General features: G+C 50.3%; 1 protein-coding gene across 3 annotated transcripts in view; it reads right to left on the reverse strand.

Moving 5' to 3' along the window:
• The window catches only part of SYNDIG1 (synapse differentiation inducing 1), a 103,191-nt gene extending 97,465 nt beyond the window's left edge, over positions 1-5,726 (reverse strand). For 2 of the 3 annotated variants that reach the window (XM_069850375.1, XM_069850373.1), the window contains exon 1: positions 5,688-5,726. The gene's annotated coding sequence lies outside the window, so the exon portion shown is untranslated. Of the gene's footprint in view, positions 1-4,610; positions 4,678-5,687 lie in introns of those variants that run through there. The other variant, XM_069850374.1, reaches the window with a different exon arrangement.
• Between the last annotated feature and the right edge of the window lie 609 nt (positions 5,727-6,335).

A 6,335-nucleotide genomic window follows, 5' to 3' on the forward strand; every position in this document is an offset into this window, starting at 1 on the left:
TCCACTTTGAGCCGGCTTATTCAGTAGCACACACAGCAAAGGATGCTTTTGCACCAGCCTATAGTACCAGGTCCTTCACAGCACTGCTGTTCAGAGGGTCCCCAATACCACAGAATAGAACCCATCTGACAAACCCAAACATATCCAGCTTCATCATCCCCCTCTAAGCCCCCTGCCCCCCATTCAGACTGGGAAGATTGAGTCATGAGGAGTGAGTGAATCTTACTTTAAAAGACGTATCTCTCTCAGCAGAAGGCCAAGCTGACATTTCTTCTCCTTCCATAACAAAAAGCTGTTCTGTAAAGCTCTAACATCCAGTGTAATAAAACTCACCTTCATGACATAATAAATAGAGAGACACATAATGAAACAGCTCAAGTCGCTGCCTTCAGCTGCGTGGTCAGGCTGAAGGCTCTGTTTGCCAGCTTGAAGAGCAGAAAATTGTGCTGCCTTTCACTTTTGAAGCAAGTGAATACAGCTGTTCTCTGGGGTGTATAATTGCATCCTTAATTGTTCAGAGTGCCCTCACTGAGAAAAACATCCTCCAAACTGAGTCCCGCAACTCTCCTGCATGGACTGGAGAGCACTCCTAGCCTCTGACCAAGAGCTGATCCAGCTTCTGGGGAAAACTTGACTCAGATCCACACTTTTAACTCCAAGTTTGGGGCCAGAACTATTGCTCTTGTGGATTTAGCCATGACCCATGTTTTGCAGAGTGAAAGCTTATGCACAGCTGAGCTGCTTGTTTTGCTGAGTGTATCCCTGATAGACAAGATGCCCTCTCAGGTGAAAGATGTGATGCCTCAGTCTTTTTGGTCCCTGTGCCACGGTCTGGATATTTTCTGAAAGTCAATCTAGATCTAAAGGTCTGGGAAGGACTGAGTTACCACCAAAACCCTCTGCCTTATTTTAGTGATGCCTAGTGTTGCAACAGAATTAAAATTCTCCAGCTTAGAAGAAGCTACCTGATGATCTGCCCTGTAGAAACCTGCAGCAAGGCAAAGTCCTGGTCACACACAATGGAACATCTAAATGAAATCTGAGAGGCTCACCTGGGAATATCAGCATCACAGCATCACCTGGTCCTCTTGGTCTGCCTCCCTTTGACCTAAAATCCCTGGTAAACTGTGTTTGTAACCAGGCTGGCCCACAGATAGAAACACCCGGGCTTGAGGACAGGCCTTACTAACTCACGCAAGTCTTATTCCTGATGGGCATCCAAGCCCTCATAGAACCCAGTTCTCATGTACATCCTGCTCATCTGGCTCCACTTGCATTTCCACATTGCATGCAGGAAACAAAGCTGGAAAAGACACCTGCCTCATGCTTGTTCTGCATGTAACATGCCAACACTATGGTCTAGGCTGGGATTTGAGATCTTCCTGAAGCAGGAATGATAAATAAAGAGAGGACAGAACAGGAAGACAGCCTAGTGGTACAGACTTGGTGTAAAATGAAGGTTTCCATACCTCCAGCCCCAAGCAAAGCACCCCAGGGTTGTAAGTCACTTTGCTAGAAAAACCATTCTGTGATACTGTAAAATTGCGAGTGCCAGTTCATCAGGGTGAGAATAATTAGATTAAGCAGCCACTGCTGGGGCAATAAAATCAGCCTTGCTTCATCAGGCTCTAGAAGAATTGCAGAGCCAGGAATACGCTTTGGGACAAAAGCTTTACAGAATAAGTGATTTATACACAGTGAAACTTGTAGCTGGAGGCAGATAGGGCAGGCAGGGAATCATGGAAAAATAGCATCAGTGGGTGTAGATTGACCTTTACAGACCTTTCTTAGCCCCATAATCACTCCTCCCTGTGGAAATCAGAGTGGAAATGAATAATGGGGCCTATCAGACTCAGGACATTGCTAAAGCTTGAAAAGAAAAATCCTATAACCTCTTCCCTTTTCCTAGGGGCACCTAGGAGATTCCTCTATGCGAGGCACAGGTTGGCAGCATATCAACCCAACATTGCCTCCATGATCTTGTAAGCCACATGCAGTGGGGAGAAGGGAAATCATTTTGTGGTGGAGAGATGAGAGGCAGGCATGGGGACACCATGCGCTGCTGCAGGAGATGTCAAGAAGCAAACTGAGCACAGCTGTCCTGCAGAACCTGACACCAAACTAGTCATCTCCTGGGACCTAAAATGGGCAGGTCCCCCCTCAAGGAGCTGAACTCTTTAATTATGACATGATTGTCTTCCAACTAAATTATTCATTTGCAAACTCCATTTCAAAGATCGTAGTTCTGTGAGTCCAGCGGAGGTCACAAAGATGATCAGAGGGCTGAAGCACCTCCCATACAAGGACAGGCTAAGAGAGTTGGGCTTGTTCAGCCTGGAGAAGAGAAGGCTTTGGGGAGACCTTAGAGCAGCTTCCAGTACTGAAAGGGGCTGCAGGAAAGCTGGGGAAGGGCTCTTGATCAGGGAGAGCAGGAATAGGAGCAGGGGGAGCAGTTTTAAGTTGAAATAAGGGAGATTTAGATGAGATCTTAGGAATAAATATTTTACTGTGAGGCTAGTGAGGCCCTGGAATAGGTTGTCCAGAGAAGTTGCAGCTGTCCCATCCCTGGAGGTGTTCACGGACAGTTTGCATGAGGCTTTGAGCAACGTGATCCTTTGGAAGGTATCCCTGCCCATGACAGGGAGGTTAGAACCAGATGATGTTGAAGAGCTTTTCCAACCCAAACCATTCTATGAATCTGTGATTCTTAATGGGTCTGAGCACTCAATCAAAGCATCACATAAACCCCATTAAACCACTGCTCAAACAGACGTGAACGGTCAGTTAAATCTTCTCATGCCTCAGTGAACTAAAGTCTCAAAGCTTAAGGACAGAAATACTTTACAGCATGAATTTGGATGGGTCGTTAATGAGGAAACTTTACACTTTCAGGTTTTATACAGGTACATACACAGAGATATACATCTACAGGGATGCTGTGTATGAAACCAGGAGTGTTAAAATCATGCATGGACTCACACCTCTGATGTACTGCACCTCTGTTCTAAAATGCAGCCTTTGCAGGTGCAATGAAAACAACCAGTGTTTGTCACAACATTATGGCACCAAAATCAAAGCGCAGAATCTTCTGATTCTTAGATGCTATGAGCTGGATCAGCTCCACCAGAATCCTCAGGGTCACAGACATTTACATCTGAAGAGGAGCATTTCGCTGTGATCTCATGGCTCAAACTAATTTCCAACTTTTACTAGGGAAAGATTGTTCAGAAGCATCTGATTTGATAGTGAGAGGACATGTATTCGGATATGAGCAGATGCACACTCACAGGCAAACACACAGACACCAATCACTCACATTTGTCAAAGCAAAGCCACTGACCACACAGAGTATTTTCCTCCTATTTAAACCTCCACAATTCTTCTCCATTTTTTTTTTCACAATGACACTGTACAAACAATAACCTGGAAAAAGCTGAGTCTTCAAAATGAAGAAGGCAACATTTGGAAGTCCTAATATGTAATCTGCAATCTTAATAACCACATAGGCAGGGTTAAAAAACGCTCCTGGACAAAAGCATTTATAGCTCTCTGCAGATATAAATTTGCAGTAGAAAGAAAGACAAAAAGCCTTATCCAACAGTGCTGCACCTTTTCTCCTCAGAAGTGAAAGCATTATAAATCCAGAAAGCAGCCTTCATTGAGTTAAATGTGTAGTGGTAGTGCGTCTATACACTGGTACTGCATTACATCTGCATTTGTATTAACGAAGAGCCTTCCTGTGCATGTGAGATTTATTCCAGAGCGTATGGTACCAGTGGTGCGAGATGTCTGCTTGCCCACGTAATAAAAGGAAACTTCATTTAATTCCTAACAAATGCACTCATCCTACGTACACTCTGGCATGACCTGTACTACCAAACTGCCAATAAAATGTCACCTTGGCCAGTAAAACCAGAAGTGGCTTATTCTTTGGAGCAAGGTAATGTGAGAGTAATACGGAGAACATCTAAATGCAGCTACTTTGAAGATGATAGCTCATTAACTATAATTAAGAGGAAGTTATTTAAATACATGAATGTAGAAAAGTGTGTTCTCTGCTCTGACTGTAGAGCAAGATAATACAGTAATCCTCCTGAAAGTAGCAGTTAACTCATCTTCTCAGGTTTAAGAATATCAAAGCATCTTTTAATTGCTGCTAATGCCCCCTTTATGAGGGATTAGTGTCTAATGATTTATGATTTGAATATTTAATCTCCCTGGAAAGTTTAGAATTTTTTTTTTTTGCTTCTGTCTCTGTTACACATAGAGGACGCAGCCTCCCCTCTGGTTATTTTGAAGACACAGTTCAACAGATTGCTCTCCAAAGCAACTCCAGCCATAAGGTAGCTCTGTGTTCTTATAGGGGTATAAAAACCCACCACCACTTCTAAGCCGGCATAGACCCTTCCACCTCTCCTCCCACAGCGAACTCTGGACCAGCGAGCACAACCAGTCCTGTTCCAGGAAGGCTTGCACTCCTGCAGTGCCAATTCCAGAAAGGTCTCAGTACATTTGCCAGCCTCTTCCTACTGAAGGGTTCTCCTTGATCCCTTGTGGGATGCTTTAGTGATACCCGACCCAGGATGGGGCAGGCATGGGGGACTCCTTACCCAAGGTCACCTTTTTCTATCACTGAATAGCAAGGACCACCAGCGTCTTCTCACTTTAACCATCCCTCTCTCCAACTTAGCCTGCAAACTATAGGATGGGAAGGGAAAGGAATTCAGTTCAGTGCATCTTGAGCAGGGTGGTGAGGGGAGAGGGTTGCTGTGGCTGCAAGGAGCCTGTATGACTCTGGCTCTGGCTGAGTATCCCCACGCAGCCTCTCTCTCCCTTTCCATCTGCCCTGGACCGGCAGGGTGGCTAGGTGCCGGGAGGGGGACCACAGTGAGCTGGAGAGGATTCCTCCTGGCCCAGGGGAGGGAAAAGAGGGACCTTAGATATAGTTTTCCTTCCAGTGCTCCCAACCCAAGCCTTGCCACGGCACTGGAAAAGCCATATCCCTCCCCTGACCCATGCCGAGCGTGTTCCTTTCGGTTCCAAGCAGGGGCCACGGGGAAGCACGGCTGCCGGCATCCTCCAGGATGCCAGCGGGGAGCTGCACCCACTCCGCTCCATCCCGGGAGGAGCAGCATCCCCTCCGCTCCAGCCCGGAGCGAGCAGCATCTCCCCGCAGTCTGGAGCGAGCAGCATCCCCTCCGCTCCAGCCCAGGGGGAGCAACATCCCCCCGCAGCCCGGACGGAGCAGCATCCAGCCTAGCGGGGAGCAGCATCCAGCCCGGGGGGAGCAGCATCCAGCCCGGGGGGAGCAGCATCCAGCCTAGGGGGGAGCAGCATCCAGCCCGGAGGGAGCAGCATCCAGCCTAGGGGGGAGCAGCATCCAGCCTAGGGGGGAGCAGCATCCAGCCCGGAGGGAGCAGCATCCAGCCTAGGGGGGAGCAGCATCCAGCCTAGGGGGGAGCAGCATCCAGCCCGGAGGGAGCAGCATCCAGCCCGGAGGGAGCAGCATCCAGCCTAGGGGGGAGCAGCATCCAGCCCGGAGGGAGCAGCATCCCCTCCGCTCCAGCCCTCGGTCCCCGCTCCCATCGGGGCTCCCCCAGGAGCCGGCGTCGCTCCGAAGGGCGGGCAGGGATTTGGTGCATGGCTCCCGGGCGGCGTTGGGATGCCGGTGGGGGGGGGTCACTCACCTCCCTGCAAGGTGACCCGCGGCGCGGTGCTCCCGGGGGCTCAGCGCCCCAGCGCGGTGCCCGGCAGCATCCCGGCGGCCGCGGGGGATCCGGGTCCCGGCAGGGCGAGGAGCCGCCTGCACCGCCCGGCTGCACCGTGCGCTCTGCTCCTGGGGGGGAGGAGAAGAAGGAGGAGGGGGAGAGAGGGAGGGAGGCAGGCGGAGGGAAGCACGAGAACCAGCCCTGCCTGGCAGCGCGGCCAACTTTCCTCCTGCAGCAGAAGCAGCCTCACGTCCCCCGGTGTGTACCCAAACCCCTCCTCTCTCGGCTCCCCCCTCCTCCTCTTCCTCCCAGTCTTCCTCCCAAACCGGAGGGGCTCCACATCCCCCCACCCGCCTCTTCCCACCGTCTCCTCTCGGGAGCCGGGATGCTCCCGGTCTCGCTCCCCCGCCCCCTGCCGCACCCGCTCCCCGACGCGATGGGGAAGCTCCAGCAGGTCTGAAGAACTTTATTTTATGTATGATGTGTTGCATTTTTTAGCGTAGTGACGAGCGTGCCAGGATGCACACTGCAGCCCTGAGGGGGTGTTCCCTGCTTCCCTCCTAATAACTGCACATAATAGGGGTAAGCAGGGTTCCTTCCTTCCTCTTCCCATCCCCAGCAGGCCTG

This window comes from Phaenicophaeus curvirostris, chromosome 2 (assembly GCF_032191515.1).
Source record: "Phaenicophaeus curvirostris isolate KB17595 chromosome 2, BPBGC_Pcur_1.0, whole genome shotgun sequence".
Lineage (NCBI taxonomy): Eukaryota > Metazoa > Chordata > Aves > Cuculiformes > Cuculidae > Phaenicophaeus > Phaenicophaeus curvirostris.